We start from the raw sequence: 23462 nt of genomic DNA on the forward strand, positions 1-23462 counted from the left end.
CGACACCTATTTTGGAGTCTCCTTTTTTTCTCAGTATGGGGTATTTCAGAGGGAAAATGTTGTTCAGGAATTATGCGGCAGATGTTACCGCCCTATGCAGTGCCCTCCCCTTCTGGATTCCCAAAGATAAGGGCCTTGAGAACCTTCTTCCAGAATCGGATGAATCGGTCACATTTTCCTGTATACCTGGCCAACACAAACGCATCATACCATGCAGTTTGGGTGAGGCGGACTTAGCGTCTTGTACCATGTTTCAGTCTGACGCATGGCACCGTAGGGCTTAATGACTTGATGGGATAAGTCCACCCCACCCATGAAGCAGTTGCAGTCCACTATGCAGCCAGCCTTGGTGATTGGGGTGATCGATCCAAATACACAGCGATGACATCAGTGTCAGCGTAAAGCTATCATAGTGGAAGGATTTGCACGTCTTCCTTGTTTTGGATCCACTCCTGAAGTTTGGCTTGCAAACACTGAAGTATAATACTGACCAAAACACAACTGAGTGAATGAGGCTTTACTTGATTTTTTTTTTCATTTAGAAGGGGGTAAAAAAAGAGCACAAGCAGGAAAGCCTCATAAATTGAAGAGACGTTGTTTGGGTGAGGCGGACTTAGCGTCTTGTACCATGTTTCAGTCTGACCCATGGCACCGTAGGGCTTAATGACTTGATGGGATAAGTCCACCCCACCCATGAAGCAGTTGCAGTCCACTATGCAGCCAGCCTTGGTGATTGGGGTGATCGATCCAAATACACAGCGATGACATCAGTGTCAGCGTAAAGCTATCATAGTGGAAGGATTTGCACGTCTTCCTTGTTTTGGATCCACTCCTGAAGTTTGGCTTGCAAACACTGAAGTATAATACTGACCAAAACACAACTGAGTGAATGAGGCTTTACTTGATTTTTTTTTTTCATTTAGAAGGGGGTAAAAAAAGAGCACAAGCAGGAAAGCCTCATAAATTGAAGAGACGTTGTCAAGGTGGGATTTGAACTTTAAACCCCAGCACTGAAAGGCGATGCTCTAACCACTAAGCTATAGTTTCAGGCAATCACGCAGCTGGCTTTTTGATATATTTTAATGAGCAGGTGGCAAAAGAAGCACCTCAACTGTATTTCACTTCCATTCTATTCAATGCTCCATTTTACTTCTGCCTTTCTGTAGGACAACTCTTTTCAGCAGGGGTGCTTGCATTTCTATACTATACAAACAAACAATCTACCCTTATGCTGTATACACAAATCTTGCTGCTATATACTGCACACACAATTCATATCCCTATACATTCTTCCTGTTTCCGTTGTGCTAGGTGCTGTCAAGCCTACCATATGATGGAATGAGGATCCGTTCTCCTCTCCCCTGCAAAAGCACACTTTGATTGATGATGTGTAGAGTGTATGAAATGGGAGTGCTGCTACTGGCTGGAAAAAGGATAGAGGCCAGTCAACCTGTAGGAGAAAAAGACAAATCCGAGAAGTGGAAACTGTCATGATTGTGGTAGCTATGCACAATGTACAATGCCCATGAGCAATCTCCCTTCCCACATTGACTAGTAAACCTCAGCTCTATTTATGTGTCCGTAGTCAGAGAAACTTTGACCTTAGGGAGAGTGGGAGGCCTATGGCAAGACAATGGAAAGGGACCTGGCTGCTAAATGACCCACCCTCGCTGAAAACCCTACCCCTATAGAAAGTCCAAACTAGAATAGAATATTTAGGAGTATTTTATTGGAAAGAAGTTGCTTGTGCCCCTTTTGACAGACACCAGCTCATTAGCATATATCGATGAGCAAGGCCTCTGATTGGTTGGTGTGGTTGTTTACTTGTTAGAGAATCACCTTGAAGTGCTGTGGGTTAACCCCTTAAGGACATGGCAAATTTTAGCCTTGAGGACAGAGCAATTTTTTTTAAATTTCCCTCTTTGCATCCCGACGCTCATAACGCTTTTATTTTTTGTACGACGTAGTTGTATGAGACTTTGTTTTTTGCGGGACGAGTTGTACTTTATGTACGTACCATTTTTTGGTACAAATACATTATCGTTTAATTTCTATAACTTTTTAATTAGATAAAAATGCAGAAAAAAAGCAGTTGTGCAGCAGTTTTAATATTTTTTTTTTTACACCATACACCGATCATCATAAATAATGTTATACATTTGTTGTACAGGTTGTTACGGTCATGGCGATACCAAATATGTCTATATTATTTCATGTTTTGGGACTTATATTTTAAAAAGTTTATTTATTATAAAAAATGTGTGTTTCTGTGTATTTTATTTACTTTTTATTTATTTATTTACCATTATTTTTTTTTTACATTCATTTAACTTTTTTTTTTAATCCCATAAAGGGATTTATCATTTTTATTTTTATTTTGTAACTGTAATGTACTGGCATAGATCTATATGCCAGTACATTAGCCTGTTACTGATCGTACACAGGCAGTTGTTAGGGCATACCTCAGTATGCCCTAACAACAGGAAATATGTTCCGACAGCCCTGGGGTCCTTCACTGGACCCTGGGCTGTCTGGCCATACGAGTTGTGGGCTTTGATCGCGTCACAGTTATCTTCTGTGACGCGATCAATGTGCAGTCCCCCCTCTTTGAACGCCGCGATCAGCTGTCATCGCGGCGTTCAAAGGGTTAACAGCGGAGAGAAGATGTTTCTCTTCTCTCCGCTGTCAGAGCGGGGCCGTGGCTGTGTATTACAGCCGTTGCCCCGCTCTCGATCGCACACACAGAGACGGCACAGACGGCTGTCACACAGGACGAGTATGCTCGTCCTAATGCGCGAAGTGCTCGCTGCTCAGGACGAGCATACTCGTCCTGTGTCGGCAACCAGTTAAAATCCTGCTTTGTCAACATCTGCACCATGAGAAGCTTGTTCTGCTTGCTTGTGCCAGTTACTGCATGTCTCCTAAATATAAACTCATAGGTTGATTGGTGCCTATTGAATTGACTGTAGAGTGCGTGTGATTTTGACATTTTTTTAACGTGTAGTTTGAGCTCATCTCTTATTTTTTTGCAGGAATTAATACAATGTAGGTATGAAAAATTAAATTTTTATGGTTTTTTTCACAAATGAGTTTTGTATAGGACAAACGTTTCATCTACAGTACAAGAAACGAAGTAAATGCACCCTGACATTTTTGTTATCTCTATCTTTAAACACACACGACACCTATTTTGGAGTCTCCTTTTTTTCTCAGTATGGGGTATTTCAGAGGGAAAATGTTGTTCAGGAATTATGCGGCAGATGTTACCGCCCTATGCAGTGCCCTCCCCTTCTGGATTCCCAAAGATAAGGGCCTTGAGAACCTTCTTCCAGAATCGGATGAATCGGTCACATTTTCCTGTATACCTGGCCAACACAAACGCATCATACCATGCAGTTTGGGTGAGGCGGACTTAGCGTCTTGTACCATGTTTCAGTCTGACGCATGGCACCGTAGGGCTTAATGACTTGATGGGATAAGTCCACCCCACCCATGAAGCAGTTGCAGTCCACTATGCAGCCAGGCTTGGTGATTGGGGTGATCGATCCAAATACACAGCGATGACATCAGTGTCAGCGTAAAGCTATCATAGTGGAAGGATTTGCACGTCTTCCTTGTTTTGGATCCACTCCTGAAGTTTGGCTTGCAAACACTGAAGTATAATACTGACCAAAACACAACTGAGTGAATGAGGCTTTACTTGATTTTTTTTTTCATTTAGAAGGGGGTAAAAAAAGAGCACAAGCAGGAAAGCCTCATAAATTGAAGAGACGTTGTCAAGGTGGGATTTGAACTTTAAACCCCAGCACTGAAAGGCGATGCTCTAACCACTAAGCTATAGTTTCAGCCAATCACGCAGCTGGCTTTTTGATATATTTTAATGAGCAGGTGGCAAAAGAAGCACCTCAACTGTATTTCACTTCCATTCTATTCAATGCTCCATTTTACTTCTGCCTTTCTGTAGGACAACTCTTTTCAGCAGGGGTGCTTGCATTTCTATACTATACAAACAAACAATCTACCCTTATGCTGTATACACAAATCTTGCTGCCATATACTGCACACACAATTCATATCCCTATACATTCTTCCTGTTTCCGTTGTGCTAGGTGCTGTCAAGCCTACCATATGATGGAATGAGGATCCGTTCTCCTCTCCCCTGCAAAAGCACACTTTGATTGATGATGTGTAGAGTGTATGAAATGGGAGTGCTGCTACTGGCTGGAAAAAGGATAGAGGCCAGTCAAGCTGTAGGAGAAAAAGACAAAACCGAGAAGTGGAAACTGCCATGTTTGTGGTAGCTATGCACAATGTACAATGCCCATGAGCAATCTCCCTTCCCACATTGACTAGTAAACCTCAGCTCTATTTATGTGTCCGTAGTCAGAGAAACTTTGACCTTAGGGAGAGTGGGAGGCCTATGGCAAGACAATGGAAAGGGACCTGGCTGCTAAATGACCCACCCTCGCTGAAAACCCTACCCCTATAGAAAGTCCAAACTAGAATAGAATATTTAGGAGTATTTTATTGGAAAGAAGTTGCTTGTGCCCCTTTTGACAGACACCAGCTCATTAGCATATATCGATGAGCAAGGCCTCTGATTGGTTGGTGTGGTTGTTTACTTGTTAGAGAATCACCTTGAAGTGCTGTGGGTTAACCCCTTAAGGACATGGCAAATTTTAGCCTTGAGGACAGAGCAATTTTTTTTAAATTTCCCTCTTTGCATCCCGACGCTCATAACGCTTTTATTTTTTGTACGACGTAGTTGTATGAGACTTTGTTTTTTGCGGGACGAGTTGTACTTTATGTACGTACCATTTTTTGGTACAAATACATTATCGTTTAATTTCTATAACTTTTTAATTAGATAAAAATGCAGAAAAAAAGCAGTTGTGCAGCAGTTTTAATATTTTTTTTTTTACACCATACACCGATCATCATAAATAATGTTATACATTTGTTGTACAGGTTGTTACGGTCATGGCGATACCAAATATGTCTATATTATTTCATGTTTTGGGACTTATATTTTAAAAAGTTTATTTATTATAAAAAATGTGTGTTTCTGTGTATTTTATTTACTTTTTATTTATTTATTTACCATTATTTTTTTTTTACATTCATTTAACTTTTTTTTTTAATCCCATAAAGGGATTTATCATTTTTATTTTTATTTTGTAACTGTAATGTACTGGCATAGATCTATATGCCAGTACATTAGCCTGTTACTGATCGTACACAGGCAGTTGTTAGGGCATACCTCAGTATGCCCTAACAACAGGAAATATGTTCCGACAGCCCTGGGGTCCTTCACTGGACCCTGGGCTGTCTGGCCATACGAGTTGTGGGCTTTGATCGCGTCACAGTTATCTTCTGTGACGCGATCAATGTGCAGTCCCCCCTCTTTGAACGCCGCGATCAGCTGTCATCGCGGCGTTCAAAGGGTTAACAGCGGAGAGAAGATGTTTCTCTTCTCTCCGCTGTCAGAGCGGGGCCGTGGCTGTGTATTACAGCCGTTGCCCCGCTCTCGATCGCACACACAGAGACGGCACAGACGGCTGTCACACAGGACGAGTATGCTCGTCCTAATGCGCGAAGTGCTCGCTGCTCAGGACGAGCATACTCGTCCTGTGTCGGCAACCAGTTAAAATCCTGCTTTGTCAACATCTGCACCATGAGAAGCTTGTTCTGCTTGCTTGTGCCAGTTACTGCATGTCTCCTAAATATAAACTCATAGGTTGATTGGTGCCTATTGAATTGACTGTAGAGTGCGTGTGATTTTGACATTTTTTTAACGTGTAGTTTGAGCTCATCTCTTATTTTTTTGCAGGAATTAATACAATGTAGGTATGAAAAATTAAATTTTTATGGTTTTTTTCACAAATGAGTTTTGTATAGGACAAACGTTTCATCTACAGTACAAGAAACGAAGTAAATGCACCCTGACATTTTTGTTATCTCTATCTTTAAACACACACGACACCTATTTTGGAGTCTCCTTTTTTTCTCAGTATGGGGTATTTCAGAGGGAAAATGTTGTTCAGGAATTATGCGGCAGATGTTACCGCCCTATGCAGTGCCCTCCCCTTCTGGATTCCCAAAGATAAGGGCCTTGAGAACCTTCTTCCAGAATCGGATGAATCGGTCACATTTTCCTGTATACCTGGCCAACACAAACGCATCATACCATGCAGTTTGGGTGAGGCGGACTTAGCGTCTTGTACCATGTTTCAGTCTGACGCATGGCACCGTAGGGCTTAATGACTTGATGGGATAAGTCCACCCCACCCATGAAGCAGTTGCAGTCCACTATGCAGCCAGGCTTGGTGATTGGGGTGATCGATCCAAATACACAGCGATGACATCAGTGTCAGCGTAAAGCTATCATAGTGGAAGGATTTGCACGTCTTCCTTGTTTTGGATCCACTCCTGAAGTTTGGCTTGCAAACACTGAAGTATAATACTGACCAAAACACAACTGAGTGAATGAGGCTTTACTTGATTTTTTTTTTCATTTAGAAGGGGGTAAAAAAAGAGCACAAGCAGGAAAGCCTCATAAATTGAAGAGACGTTGTCAAGGTGGGATTTGAACTTTAAACCCCAGCACTGAAAGGCGATGCTCTAACCACTAAGCTATAGTTTCAGCCAATCACGCAGCTGGCTTTTTGATATATTTTAATGAGCAGGTGGCAAAAGAAGCACCTCAACTGTATTTCACTTCCATTCTATTCAATGCTCCATTTTACTTCTGCCTTTCTGTAGGACAACTCTTTTCAGCAGGGGTGCTTGCATTTCTATACTATACAAACAAACAATCTACCCTTATGCTGTATACACAAATCTTGCTGCCATATACTGCACACACAATTCATATCCCTATACATTCTTCCTGTTTCCGTTGTGCTAGGTGCTGTCAAGCCTACCATATGATGGAATGAGGATCCGTTCTCCTCTCCCCTGCAAAAGCACACTTTGATTGATGATGTGTAGAGTGTATGAAATGGGAGTGCTGCTACTGGCTGGAAAAAGGATAGAGGCCAGTCAAGCTGTAGGAGAAAAAGACAAAACCGAGAAGTGGAAACTGCCATGTTTGTGGTAGCTATGCACAATGTACAATGCCCATGAGCAATCTCCCTTCCCACATTGACTAGTAAACCTCAGCTCTATTTATGTGTCCGTAGTCAGAGAAACTTTGACCTTAGGGAGAGTGGGAGGCCTATGGCAAGACAATGGAAAGGGACCTGGCTGCTAAATGACCCACCCTCGCTGAAAACCCTACCCCTATAGAAAGTCCAAACTAGAATAGAATATTTAGGAGTATTTTATTGGAAAGAAGTTGCTTGTGCCCCTTTTGACAGACACCAGCTCATTAGCATATATCGATGAGCAAGGCCTCTGATTGGTTGGTGTGGTTGTTTACTTGTTAGAGAATCACCTTGAAGTGCTGTGGGTTAAAATCCTGCTTTGTCAACATCTGCACCATGAGAAGCTTGTTCTGCTTGCTTGTGCCAGTTACTGCATGTCTCCTAAATATAAACTCATAGGTTGATTGGTGCCTATTGAATTGACTGTAGAGTGCGTGTGATTTTGACATTTTTTTAACGTGTAGTTTGAGCTCATCTCTTATTTTTTTGCAGGAATTAATACAATGTAGGTATGAAAAATTAAATTTTTATGTTTTTTTTCACAAATGAGTTTTGTATAGGACAAACGTTTCATCTACAGTACAAGAAACGAAGTAAATGCACCCTGACATTTTTGTTATCTCTATCTTTAAACACACACGACACCTATTTTGGAGTCTCCTTTTTTTCTCAGTATGGGGTATTTCAGAGGGAAAATGTTGTTCAGGAATTATGCGGCAGATGTTACCGCCCTATGCAGTGCCCTCCCCTTCTGGATTCCCAAAGATAAGGGCCTTGAGAACCTTCTTCCAGAATCGGATGAATCGGTCACATTTTCCTTTATACCTGGCCAACACAAACGCATCATACCATGCAGTTTGGGTGAGGCGGACTTAGCGTCTTGTACCATGTTTCAGTCTGACGCATGGCACCGTAGGGCTTAATGACTTGATGGGATAAGTCCACCCCACCCATGAAGCAGTTGCAGTCCACTATGCAGCCAGCCTTGGTGATTGGGGTGATCGATCCAAATACACAGCGATGACATCAGTGTCAGCGTAAAGCTATCATAGTGGAAGGATTTGCACGTCTTCCTTGTTTTGGATCCACTCCTGAAGTTTGGCTTGCAAACACTGAAGTATAATACTGACCAAAACACAACTGAGTGAATGAGGCTTTACTTGATTTTTTTTTTCATTTAGAAGGGGGTAAAAAAAGAGCACAAGCAGGAAAGCCTCATAAATTGAAGAGACGTTGTCAAGGTGGGATTTGAACTTTAAACCCCAGCACTGAAAGGCGATGCTCTAACCACTAAGCTATAGTTTCAGCCAATCACGCAGCTGGCTTTTTGATATATTTTAATGAGCAGGTGGCAAAAGAAGCACCTCAACTGTATTTCACTTCCATTCTATTCAATGCTCCATTTTACTTCTGCCTTTCTGTAGGACAACTCTTTTCAGCAGGGGTGCTTGCATTTCTATACTATACAAACAAACAATCTACCCTTATGCTGTATACACAAATCTTGCTGCCATATACTGCACACACAATTCATATCCCTATACATTCTTCCTGTTTCCGTTGTGCTAGGTGCTGTCAAGCCTACCATATGATGGAATGAGGATCCGTTCTCCTCTCCCCTGCAAAAGCACACTTTGATTGATGATGTGTAGAGTGTATGAAATGGGAGTGCTGCTACTGGCTGGAAAAAGGATAGAGGCCAGTCAAGCTGTAGGAGAAAAAGACAAAACCGAGAAGTGGAAACTGCCATGTTTGTGGTAGCTATGCACAATGTACAATGCCCATGAGCAATCTCCCTTCCCACATTGACTAGTAAACCTCAGCTCTATTTATGTGTCCGTAGTCAGAGAAACTTTGACCTTAGGGAGAGTGGGAGGCCTATGGCAAGACAATGGAAAGGGACCTGGCTGCTAAATGACCCACCCTCGCTGAAAACCCTACCCCTATAGAAAGTCCAAACTAGAATAGAATATTTAGGAGTATTTTATTGGAAAGAAGTTGCTTGTGCCCCTTTTGACAGACACCAGCTCATTAGCATATATCGATGAGCAAGGCCTCTGATTGGTTGGTGTGGTTGTTTACTTGTTAGAGAATCACCTTGAAGTGCTGTGGGTTAAAATCCTGCTTTGTCAACATCTGCACCATGAGAAGCTTGTTCTGCTTGCTTGTGCCAGTTACTGCATGTCTCCTAAATATAAACTCATAGGTTGATTGGTGCCTATTGAATTGACTGTAGAGTGCGTGTGATTTTGACATTTTTTTAACGTGTAGTTTGAGCTCATCTCTTATTTTTTTGCAGGAATTAATACAATGTAGGTATGAAAAATTAAATTTTTATGGTTTTTTTCACAAATGAGTTTTGTATAGGACAAACGTTTCATCTACAGTACAAGAAACGAAGTAAATGCACCCTGACATTTTTGTTATCTCTATCTTTAAACACACACGACACCTATTTTGGAGTCTCCTTTTTTTCTCAGTATGGTGTATTTCAGAAGGAAAATGTTGTTCAGGAATTATGCGGCAGATGTTACCGCCCTATGCAGTGCCCTCCCCTTCTGGATTCCCAAAGATAAGGGCCTTGAGAACCTTCTTCCAGAATCGGATGAATAGGTCACATTTTCCTGTATACCTGGCCAACACAAACGCATCATACCATGCAGTTTGGGTGAGGCGGACTTAGCGTCTTGTACCATGTTTCAGTCTGACGCATGGCACCGTAGGGCTTAATGACTTGATGGGATAAGTCCACCCCACCCATGAAGCAGTTGCAGTCCACTATGCAGCCAGCCTTGGTGATTGGGGTGATCGATCCAAATACACAGCGATGACATCAGTGTCAGCGTAAAGCTCTCATAGTGGAAGGATTTGCACGTCTTCCTTGTTTTGGATCCACTCCTGAAGTTTGGCTTGCAAACACTGAAGTATAATACTGACCAAAACACAACTGAGTGAATGAGGCTTTACTTGATTTTTTTTTTCATTTAGAAGGGGGTAAAAAAAGAGCACAAGCAGGAAAGCCTCATAAATTGCAGAGACGTTGTCAAGGTGGGATTTGAACTTTAAACCCCAGCACTGAAAGGCGATGCTCTAACCCAGGGGTCGGGAACCTATGGCTCGCGAGCCAGATATGGCTCTTTTGATGGCCGTATCTGGCTCGCAGACAGGGCTCCTACCTGTCTATGGGAGGGATGCACGTTGCAGCCGCACAGCTCAGTATAGTACACATGACTATGAGAGCGGGGCTGCGGCTGTGTAATTCAGCCACAGCCCCGCTCCTGAGTCCTGACATATGCGCGCGGGGTCAGCATCACGTGATGCGGCCGGCGCTGCACTAATGATCTGCGGCATTGAAGACAGAACATGGCGGGCGCGCTACAAAGCACCCCCATGTTGTCTTCAGTGCCTGAACTGCCGCTCATTAGTGCAGCGCCGGCCGCATCTCCTCATGCTGACCGCGCGCGCACTTCCTGTCAGGAGCGGGGCAATGGCTGTATTACACAGCCGCAGCCCCGCTCTATAACGCCGGAGATCAGAGAACCTCTCATCTCCGCCGTTATTCCCGTGAATGCTGCGATCACAGCTGACTGCAGCATTCAGGGGAAAGTGAGAAGGGGGGATGCCCCTGGATCGCATCACAGGGAATTCCTGTGACGCGATCGAGGGCCATACCATATATGGGCAGACAGCCCAGGGTCTATTGACGGACCCCAGGGCTGTCTGACCATATCTCTTGTTGTTAGGATATACCCAAGTATGTCCTAACAACAGCCTGTGTGCTATCTGTCCACAGGCTAATGTACTGGCACATATCTGATATATGTCAGTACATTAAAGTTTAAAAATAAAGTAAAAACAAAGTATGGTTACATTTTTAAAAAAATATACACCTTCACCTTTTTTACAATAAACATTAAAATAAGTCTCAATACATAAAATACACACATTCAGTAATGGCGCGGACAACAATGTTTTTGCATCATTTATGATGTGTACGCTGTAAAAAAATGAAATAAACACGGCTTTCATTCACTTATTAATGTGAGGCGCGAGGTGCGATGAATTTACCCTCCATGTTCCTCACATTAATAGTAATTAACCCCATCATGTACCTCGCCTATCTGCGCATGCGCGAGTTCAAAGAGACAGAGAGTCCTGGGTCCTGCCACCGATGGCCATAGTGAAGCGCTCCTGCACGAAATGGTGAGTATATCTTAAATTCTATATTTTAAGGGTAAAAGTTGGGGGTCGTCTTATACGCCCAGTCGTCTTATACGCCGACATATACGGTAGTTCTTTGATGGCCTGATAAGCATTGGCGGCAGTGGTGAGCGGCAGGGAGCATGGACTACATTTCCCATAACTCCCTGCATAGCCGCGCCGTCTGCAAGCACGCACCTGCGTCCCCTAGTGAAGCGGCATCTGCCTCCTCCCTTGTGTCTCCCTTGGACGTTCCAGAAACCCCTGGCTGTGCTGCTGCTTTGAAGGTGAACATTATAACATGGAAATTGTTACACAGCCTCATGGTCAGCAGCAGTGAGCTGCATCAATAAAGGGGCTGTGTAATACAGTGTGTCCCACCAACCCCCCCTTCCCACTTCACCCCTGAAAATAATCCCACATAATCCATAATATAGCCCCCCCCCCAAAAAAAAAAAAAAATATGGCCTTAAAAAACATCTGCCACCCATATTACACTCTTGGGGGCTTTAAATTAATCTCTTGTGGGCATAAGAAACTGATTTAAAGGACCACTATCAGGGCAAAAATCTGTTCTGAGCGCTTTATTACAGCTCTGGAGGTCTCCCAGATGGGTCTGAGCCTCTCTTTTTTGTTCATTTTCTGTAAGACCAACACTTTTAAAAGGGCCACTGACAGATACAATTGCTCCAGCGGTCACTTAGTACACAAAGGAGTGTTCCTCTCTGCTGCACTAAGCCACCGCTGGACCTAAACAATAATTCGCTGTAAAATAATAAAATAGATAATTGACATAACTGACAATGCGTTGTGTGACATGTCCAACATTCCAGCTTCTTTCTTCTGCGAATGCCTCAAAGCTGGCATTCTCTCAACATCAGGTGGGAAGAATGCCAGCTTCCAGTCATGCGCAGGAAAAAGAAGAAGCCAGACTGCTGGACTGATGTCATGCATCGCAAGCTCACAATGTAAGTTATTTATTTAATTTTTTTACTGCTAATTACCATTGTTTCAGTCCAGTTGTGGCTTTATACAGCAGGGAGGAGCATTCCTTGCTGTACTAAGTGAACATTGGAGCGATTGATCTGTCAATGGCCCTTTAAACATATTGTACGGCTCTCGCGGAATTATATTTCAAAATATGTGGCGTTTACGGCTCTCTTAGCCAAAAAGGTTCCTGACCCCTGCTCTAACCACTAAGCTATAGTTTCAGCCAATCACGCAGCTGGCTTTTTGATATATTTTAATGAGCAGGTGGCAAAAGAAGCACCTCAACTGTATTTCACTTCCATTCTATTCAATGCTCCATTTTACTTCTGCCTTTCTGTAGGACAACTCTTTTCAGCAGGGGTGCTTGCATTTCTATACTATACAAACAAACAATCTACCCTTATGCTGTATACACAAATCTTGCTGCCATATACTGCACACACAATTCATATCCCTATACATTCTTCCTGTTTCCGTTGTGCTAGGTGCTGTCAAGCCTACCATATGATGGAATGAGGATCCGTTCTCCTCTCCCCTGCAAAAGCACACTTTGATTGATGATGTGTAGAGCGTATGAAATGGGAGTGCTGCTACTGGCTGGAAAAAGGATAGAGGCCAGTCAAGCTATAGGAGAAAAAGACAAAACCGAGAAGTGGAAACTGCCATGTTTGTGGTAGCTATGCCCATGAGCAATCTCCCTTCCCACATTGACTAGTAAACCTCAGCTCTATTTATGTGTCCGTAGTCCGTAGTCAGAGAAACTTTGACCTTAGGGAGAGTGGGAGGCCTATGGCTAGACAATGGAAAGGGACCTGGCTGCTAAATGACCCACCCTCGCTGAAAACCCTACCCCTATAGAAAGTCCAAACTAAAATAGAATATTTAGGAGTATTTTATTGGAAAGAAGTTGCTTGTGCCCCTTTTGACAGACACCAGCTCATTAGCATATATCGATGAGCAAGGCCTCTGATTGGTTGGTGTGGTTGTTTACTTGTTAGAGAATCACCTTGAAGTGCTGTGGGTTAAAATCCTGCTTTGTCAACATCTGCACCATGAGAAGCTTGTTCTGCTTGCTTGTGCCAGTTACTGCATGTCTCCTAAATATAAACTCATAGGTTGATTGGTGCCTATTGAATTGACTGTAGAGTGCGTGTGATTTTGACATTTTTTTAACGTGTAGTTTGAGCTCATCTCTTATTTTTTTGCAGGAATTAATACAATGTAGGTATGAAAAATTAAATTTTTATGGTTTTTTTCACAAATGAGTTTTGTATAGGACAAACGTTTCATCTACAGTACAAGAAACGAAGTAAATGCACCCTGACATTTTTGTTATCTCTATCTTTAAACACACACGACACCTATTTTGGAGTCTCCTTTTTTTCTCAGTATGGTGTATTTCAGAAGGAAAATGTTGTTCAGGAATTATGCGGCAGATGTTACCGCCCTATGCAGTGCCCTCCCCTTCTGGATTCCCAAAGATAAGGGCCTTGAGAACCTTCTTCCAGAATCGGATGAATAGGTCACATTTTCCTGTATACCTGGCCAACACAAACGCATCATACCATGCAGTTTGGGTGAGGCGGACTTAGCGTCTTGTACCATGTTTCAGTCTGACGCATGGCACCGTAGGGCTTAATGACTTGATGGGATAAGTCCACCCCACCCATGAAGCAGTTGCAGTCCACTATGCAGCCAGCCTTGGTGATTGGGGTGATCGATCCAAATACACAGCGATGACATCAGTGTCAGCGTAAAGCTCTCATAGTGGAAGGATTTGCACGTCTTCCTTGTTTTGGATCCACTCCTGAAGTTTGGCTTGCAAACACTGAAGTATAATACTGACCAAAACACAACTGAGTGAATGAGGCTTTACTTGATTTTTTTTTTCATTTAGAAGGGGGTAAAAAAAGAGCACAAGCAGGAAAGCCTCATAAATTGCAGAGACGTTGTCAAGGTGGGATTTGAACTTTAAACCCCAGCACTGAAAGGCGATGCTCTAACCCAGGGGTCGGGAACCTATGGCTCGCGAGCCAGATATGGCTCTTTTGATGGCCGTATCTGGCTCGCAGACAGGGCTCCTACCTGTCTATGGGAGGGATGCACGTTGCAGCCGCACAGCTCAGTATAGTACACATGACTATGAGAGCGGGGCTGCGGCTGTGTAATTCAGCCACAGCCCCGCTCCTGAGTCCTGACATATGCGCGCGGGGTCAGCATCATGTGATGCGGCCGGCGCTGCACTAATGATCTGCGGCATTGAAGACAGAACATGGCGGGCGCGCTACAAAGCACCCCCATGTTGTCTTCAGTGCCTGAACTGCCGCTCATTAGTGCAGCGCCGGCCGCATCTCCTCATGCTGACCGCGCGCGCACTTCCTGTCAGGAGCGGGGCAATGGCTGTATTACACAGCCGCAGCCCCGCTCTATAACGCCGGAGATCAGAGAACCTCTCATCTCCGCCGTTATTCCCGTGAATGCTGCGATCACAGCTGACTGCAGCATTCAGGGGAAAGTGAGAAGGGGGGATGCCCCTGGATCGCATCACAGGGAATTCCTGTGACGCGATCGAGGGCCATACCATATATGGGCAGACAGCCCAGGGTCTATTGACGGACCCCAGGGCTGTCTGACCATATCTCTTGTTGTTAGGATATACCCAAGTATGTCCTAACAACAGCCTGTGTGCTATCTGTCCACAGGCTAATGTACTGGCACATATCTGATATATGTCAGTACATTAAAGTTTAAAAATAAAGTAAAAACAAAGTATGGTTACATTTTTAAAAAAATATACACCTTCACCTTTTTTACAATAAACATTAAAATAAGTCTCAATACATAAAATACACACATTCAGTAATGGCGCGGACAACAATGTTTTTGCATCATTTATGATGTGTACGCTGTAAAAAAATGAAATAAACACGGCTTTCATTCACTTATTAATGTGAGGCGCGAGGTGCGATGAATTTACCCTCCATGTTCCTCACATTAATAGTAATTAACCCCATCATGTACCTCGCCTATCTGCGCATGCGCGAGTTCAAAGAGACAGAGAGTCCTGGGTCCTGCCACCGATGGCCATAGTGAAGCGCTCCTGCACGAAATGGTGAGTATATCTTAAATTCTATATTTTAAGGGTAAAAGTTGGGGGTCGTCTTATACGCCCAGTCGTCTTATACGCCGACATATACGGTAGTTCTTTGATGGCCTGATAAGCATTGGCGGCAGTGGTGAGCGGCAGGGAGCATGGACTACATTTCCCATAACTCCCTGCATAGCCGCGCCGTCTGCAAGCACGCACCTGCGTCCCCTAGTGAAGCGGCATCTGCCTCCTCCCTTGTGTCTCCCTTGGACGTTCCAGAAACCCCTGGCTGTGCTGCTGCTTTGAAGGTGAACATTATAACATGGAAATTGTTACACAGCCTCATGGTCAGCAGCAGTGAGCTGCATCAATAAAGGGGCTGTGTAATACAGTGTGTCCCACCAACCCCCCCTTCCCACTTCACCCCTGAAAATAATCCCACATAATCCATAATATAGCCCCCCCCCCAAAAAAAAAAAAAAATATGGCCTTAAAAAACATCTGCCACCCATATTACACTCTTGGGGGCTTTAAATTAATCTCTTGTGGGCATAAGAAACTGATTTAAAGGACCACTATCAGGGCAAAAATCTGTTCTGAGCGCTTTATTACAGCTCTGGAGGTCTCCCAGATGGGTCTGAGCCTCTCTTTTTTGTTCATTTTCTGTAAGACCAACACTTTTAAAAGGGCCACTGACAGATACAATTGCTCCAGCGGTCACTTAGTACACAAAGGAGTGTTCCTCTCTGCTGCACTAAGCCACCGCTGGACCTAAACAATAATTCGCTGTAAAATAATAAAATAGATAATTGACATAACTGACAATGCGTTGTGTGACATGTCCAACATTCCAGCTTCTTTCTTCTGCGAATGCCTCAAAGCTGGCATTCTCTCAACATCAGGTGGGAAGAATGCCAGCTTCCAGTCATGCGCAGGAAAAAGAAGAAGCCAGACTGCTGGACTGATGTCATGCATCGCAAGCTCACAATGTAAGTTATTTATTTAATTTTTTTACTGCTAATTACCATTGTTTCAGTCCAGTTGTGGCTTTATACAGCAGGGAGGAGCATTCCTTGCTGTACTAAGTGAACATTGGAGCGATTGATCTGTCAATGGCCCTTTAAAAATATTGTACGGCTCTCGCGGAATTATATTTCAAAATATGTGGCGTTTACGGCTCTCTTAGCCAAAAAGGTTCCTGACCCCTGCTCTAACCACTAAGCTATAGTTTCAGCCAATCACGCAGCTGGCTTTTTGATATATTTTAATGAGCAGGTGGCAAAAGAAGCACCTCAACTGTATTTCACTTCCATTCTATTCAATGCTCCATTTTACTTCTGCCTTTCTGTAGGACAACTCTTTTCAGCAGGGGTGCTTGCATTTCTATACTATACAAACAAACAATCTACCCTTATGCTGTATACACAAATCTTGCTGCCATATACTGCACACACAATTCATATCCCTATACATTCTTCCTGTTTCCGTTGTGCTAGGTGCTGTCAAGCCTACCATATGATGGAATGAGGATCCGTTCTCCTCTCCCCTGCAAAAGCACACTTTGATTGATGATGTGTAGAGCGTATGAAATGGGAGTGCTGCTACTGGCTGGAAAAAGGATAGAGGCCAGTCAAGCTATAGGAGAAAAAGACAAAACCGAGAAGTGGAAACTGCCATGTTTGTGGTAGCTATGCCCATGAGCAATCTCCCTTCCCACATTGACTAGTAAACCTCAGCTCTATTTATGTGTCCGTAGTCCGTAGTCAGAGAAACTTTGACCTTAGGGAGAGTGGGAGGCCTATGGCTAGACAATGGAAAGGGACCTGGCTGCTAAATGACCCACCCTCGCTGAAAACCCTACCCCTATAGAAAGTCCAAACTAAAATAGAATATTTAGGAGTATTTTATTGGAAAGAAGTTGCTTGTGCCCCTTTTGACAGACACCAGCTCATTAGCATATATCGATGAGCAAGGCCTCTGATTGGTTGGTGTGGTTGTTTACTTGTTAGAGAATCACCTTGAAGTGCTGTGGGTTAAAATCCTGCTTTGTCAACATCTGCACCATGAGAAGCTTGTTCTGCTTGCTTGTGCCAGTTACTGCATGTCTCCTAAATATAAACTCATAGGTTGATTGGTGCCTATTGAATTGACTGTAGAGTGCGTGTGATTTTGACATTTTTTTAACGTGTAGTTTGAGCTCATCTCTTATTTTTTTGCAGGAATTAATACAATGTAGGTATGAAAAATTAAATTTTTATGGTTTTTTTCACAAATGAGTTTTGTATAGGACAAACGTTTCATCTACAGTACAAGAAACGAAGTAAATGCACCCTGACATTTTTGTTATCTCTATCTTTAAACACACACGACACCTATTTTGGAGTCTCCTTTTTTTCTCAGTATGGGGTATTTCAGAAGGAAAATGTTGTTCAGGAATTATGCGGCAGATGTTACTGCCCTATGCAGTGCCCTCCCCTTCTGGATTCCCAAAGATAAGGGCCTTGAGAACCTTCTTCCAGAATCGGATGAATAGGTCACATTTTCCTGTATACCTGGCCAACACAAACGCATCATACCATGCAGTTTGGGTGAGGCGGACTTAGCGTCTTGTACCATGTTTCAGTCTGACGCATGGCACCGTAGGGCTTAATGACTTGATGGGATAAGTCCACCCCACCCATGAAGCAGTTGCAGTCCACTATGCAGCCAGGCTTGGTGATTGGGGTGATCGATCCAAATACACAGCGATGACATCAGTGTCAGCGTAAAGCTATCATAGTGGAAGGATTTGCACGTCTTCCTTGTTTTGGATCCACTCCTGAAGTTTGGCTTGCAAACACTGAAGTATAATACTGACCAAAACACAACTGAGTGAATGAGGCTTTACTTGATTTTTTTTTTCATTTAGAAGGGGGTAAAAAAAGAGCACAAGCAGGAAAGCCTCATAAATTGCAGAGACGTTGTCAAGGTGGGATTTGAACTTTAAACCCCAGCACTGAAAGGCGATGCTCTAACCACTAAGCTATAGTTTCAGCCAATCACGCAGCTGGCTTTTTGATATATTTTAATGAGCAGGTGGCAAAAGAAGCACCTCAACTGTATTTCACTTCCATTCTATTCAATGCTCCATTTTACTTCTGCCTTTCTGTAGGACAACTCTTTTCAGCAGGGGTGCTTGCATTTCTATACTATACAAACAAACAATCTACCCTTATGCTGTATACACAAATCTTGCTGCCATATACTGCACACACAATTCATATCCCTATACATTCTTCCTGTTTCCGTTGTGCTAGGTGCTGTCAAGCCTACCATATGATGGAATGAGGATCCGTTCTCCTCTCCCCTGCAAAAGCACACTTTGATTGATGATGTGTAGAGTGTATGAAATGGGAGTGCTGCTACTGGCTGGAAAAAGGATAGAGGCCAGTCAAGCTGTAGGAGAAAAAGACAAAACCGAGAAGTGGAAACTGCCATGTTTGTGGTAGCTATGCACAATGTACAATGCCCATGAGCAATCTCCCTTCCCACATTGACTAGTAAACCTCAGCTCTATTTATGTGTCCGTAGTCAGAGAAACTTTGACCTTATGGAGAGTGGGAGGCCTATGGCAAGACAATGGAAAGGGACCTGGCTGCTAAATGACCCACCCTCGCTGAAAACCCTACCCCTATAGAAAGTCCAAACTAGAATAGAATATTTAGGAGTATTTTATTGGAAAGAAGTTGCTTGTGCCCCTTTTGACAGACACCAGCTCATTAGCATATATCGATGAGCAAGGCCTCTGATTGGTTGGTGTGGTTGTTTACTTGTTAGAGAATCACCTTGAAGTGCTGTGGGTTAAAATCCTGCTTTGTCAACATCTGCACCATGTAAAGCTTGTTCTGCTTGCTTGTGCCAGTTACTGCATGTCTCCTAAATATAAACTCATAGGTTGATTGGTGCCTATTGAATTGACTGTAGAGTGCGTGTGATTTTGACATTTTTTTAACGTGTAGTTTGAGCTCATCTCTTATTTTTTTGCAGGAATTAATACAATGTAGGTATGAAAAATTAAATTTTTATGTTTTTTTTTCACAAATGAGTTTTGTATAGGACAAACGTTTCATCTACAGTACAAGAAACGAAGTAAATGCACCCTGACATTTTTGTTATCTCTATCTTTAAACACACACGACACCTATTTTGGAGTCTCCTTTTTTTCTCAGTATGGTGTATTTCAGAAGGAAAATGTTGTTCAGGAATTATGCGGCAGATGTTACTGCCCTATGCAGTGCCCTCCCCTTCTGGATTCCCAAAGATAAGGGCCTTGAGAACCTTCTTCCAGAATCGGATGAATAGGTCACATTTTCCTGTATACCTGGCCAACACAAACGCATCATACCATGCAGTTTGGGTGAGGCGGACTTAGCGTCTTGTACCATGTTTCAGTCTGACGCATGGCACCGTAGGGCTTAATGACTTGATGGGATAAGTCCACCCCACCCATGAAGCAGTTGCAATCCACTATGCAGCCAGGCTTGGTGATTGGGGTGATCGATCCAAATACACAGCGATGACATCAGTGTCAGCGTAAAGCTATCATAGTGGAAGGATTTGCACGTCTTCCTTGTTTTGGATCCACTCCTGAAGTTTGGCTTGCAAACACTGAAGTATAATACTGACCAAAACACAACTGAGTGAATGAGGCTTTACTTGATTTTTTTTTTCATTTAGAAGGGGGTAAAAAAAGAGCACAAGCAGGAAAGCCTCATAAATTGAAGAGACGTTGTCAAGGTGGGATTTGAACTTTAAACCCCAGCACTGAAAGGCGATGCTCTAACCACTAAGCTATAGTTTCAGCCAATCACGCAGCTGGCTTTTTGATATATTTTAATGAGCAGGTGGCAAAAGAAGCACCTCAACTGTATTTCACTTCCATTCTATTCAATGCTCCATTTTACTTCTGCCTTTCTGTAGGACAACTCTTTTCAGCAGGGGTGCTTGCATTTCTATACTATACAAACAAACAATCTACCCTTATGCTGTATACACAAATCTTGCTGCCATATACTGCACACACAATTCATATCCCTATACATTCTTCCTGTTTCCGTTGTGCTAGGTGCTGTCAAGCCTACCATATGATGGAATGAGGATCCGTTCTCCTCTCCCCTGCAAAAGCACACTTTGATTGATGATGTGTAGAGTGTATGAAATGGGAGTGCTGCTACTGGCTGGAAAAAGGATAGAGGCCAGTCAAGCTGTAGGAGAAAAAGACAAAACCGAGAAGTGGAAACTGCCATGTTTGTGGTAGCTATGCACAATGTACAATGCCTATGAGCAATCTCCCTTCCCACATTGACTAGTAAACCTCAGCTCTATTTATGTGTCCGTAGTCAGAGAAACTTTGACCTTAGGGAGAGTGGGAGGCCTATGGAAAGGGACCTGGCTGCTAAATGACCCACCCTCGCTGAAAACCCTAGCCCTATAGAAAGTCCAAACTAGAATAGAATATTTAGGAGTATTTTATTGGAAAGAAGTTGCTTGTGCCCCTTTTGACAGACACCAGCTCATTAGCATATATCGATGAGCAAGGCCTCTGATTGGTTGGTGTGGTTGTTTACTTGTTAGAGAATCACCTTGAAGTGCTGTGGGTTAAAATCCTGCTTTGTCAACATCTGCACCATGAGAAGCTTGTTCTGCTTGCTTGTGCCAGTTACTGCATGTCTCCTAAATATAAACTCATAGGTTGATTGGTGCCTATTGAATTGACTGTAGAGTGCGTGTGATTTTGACATTTTTTTTAACGTGTAGTTTGAGCTCATCTCTTATTTTTTTGCAGGAATTAATACAATGTAGGTATGAAAAATTAAATTTTTATGGTTTTTTTCACAAATGAGTTTTGTATAGGACAAACGTTTCATCTACAGTACAAGAAACGAAGTAAATGCACCCTGACATTTTTGTTATCTCTATCTTTAAACACACACGACACCTATTTTGGAGTCTCCTTTTTTTCTCAGTATGGTGTATTTCAGAAGGAAAATGTTGTTCAGGAATTATGCGGCAGATGTTACTGCCCTATGCAGTGCCCTCCCCTTCTGGATTCCCAAAGATAAGGGCCTTGAGAACCTTCTTCCAGAATCGGATTAATAGGTCACATTTTCCTGTATACCTGGCCAACACAAACGCATCATACCATGCAGTTTGGGTGAGGCGGACTTAGCGTCTTGTACCATGTTTCAGTCTGACGCATGGCACCGTAGGGCTTAATGACTTGATGGGATAAGTCCACCCCACCCATGAAGCAGTTGCAGTCCACTATGCAGCCAGGCTTGGTGATTGGGGTGATCGATCCAAATACACAGCGATGACATCAGTGTCAGCGTAAAGCTCTCATAGTGGAAGGATTTGCACGTCTTCCTTGTTTTGGATCCACTCCTGAAGTTTGGCTTGCAAACACTGAAGTATAATACTGACCAAAACACAACTGAGTGAATGAGGCTTTACTTGATTTTTTTTTTCATTTAGAAGGGGGTAAAAAAAGAGCACAAGCAGGAAAGCCTCATAAATTGCAGAGACGTTGTCAAGGTGGGATTTGAACTTTAAACCCCAGCACTGAAAGGCGATGCTCTAACCCAGGGGTCGGGAACCTATGGCTCGCGAGCCAGATATGGCTCTTTTGATGGCCGTATCTGGCTCGCAGACAGGGCTCCTACCTGTCTATGGGAGGGATGCACGTTGCAGCCGCACAGCTCAGTATAGTACACATGACTATGAGAGCGGGGCTGCGGCTGTGTAATTCAGCCACAGCCCCGCTCCTGAGTCCTGACATATGCGCGCGGGGTCAGCATCATGTGATGCGGCCGGCGCTGCACTAATGATCTGCGGCATTGAAGACAGAACATGGCGGGCGCGCTACAAAGCACCCCCATGTTGTCTTCAGTGCCTGAACTGCCGCTCATTAGTGCAGCGCCGGCCGCATCTCCTCATGCTGACCGCGCGCGCACTTCCTGTCAGGAGCGGGGCAATGGCTGTATTACACAGCCGCAGCCCCGCTCTATAACGCCGGAGATCAGAGAACCTCTCATCTCCGCCGTTATTCCCGTGAATGCTGCGATCACAGCTGACTGCAGCATTCAGGGGAAAGTGAGAAGGGGGGATGCCCCTGGATCACATCACAGGGAATTCCTGTGACGCGATCGAGGGCCATACCATATATGGGCAGACAGCCCAGGGTCTATTGACGGACCCCAGGGCTGTCTGACCATATCTCTTGTTGTTAGGATATACCCAAGTATGTCCTAACAACAGCCTGTGTGCTATCTGTCCACAGGCTAATGTACTGGCACATATCTGATATATGTCAGTACATTAAAGTTTAAAAATAAAGTAAAAACAAAGTATGGTTACATTTTTAAAAAAATATACACCTTCACCTTTTTTACAATAAACATTAAAATAAGTCTCAATACATAAAATACACACATTCAGTAATGGCGCGGACAACAATGTTTTTGCATCATTTATGATGTGTACGCTGTAAAAAAATGAAATAAACACGGCTTTCATTCACTTATTAATGTGAGGCGCGAGGTGCGATGAATTTACCCTCCATGTTCCTCACATTAATAGTAATTAACCCCATCATGTACCTCGCCTATCTGCGCATGCGCGAGTTCAAAGAGACAGAGAGTCCTGGGTCCTGCCACCGATGGCCATAGTGAAGCGCTCCTGCACGAAATGGTGAGTATATCTTAAATTCTATATTTTAAGGGTAAAAGTTGGGGGTCGTCTTATACGCCCAGTCGTCTTATACGCCGACATATACGGTAGTTCTTTGATGGCCTGATAAGCATTGGCGGCAGTGGTGAGCGGCAGGGAGCATGGACTACATTTCCCATAACTCCCTGCATAGCCGCGCCGTCTGCAAGCACGCACCTGCGTCCCCTAGTGAAGCGGCATCTGCCTCCTCCCTTGTGTCTCCCTTGGACGTTCCAGAAACCCCTGGCTGTGCTGCTGCTTTGAAGGTGAACATTATAACATGGAAATTGTTA

This window comes from Rhinoderma darwinii, chromosome 3, assembly GCF_050947455.1.
Source record: "Rhinoderma darwinii isolate aRhiDar2 chromosome 3, aRhiDar2.hap1, whole genome shotgun sequence".
Lineage (NCBI taxonomy): Eukaryota > Metazoa > Chordata > Amphibia > Anura > Rhinodermatidae > Rhinoderma > Rhinoderma darwinii.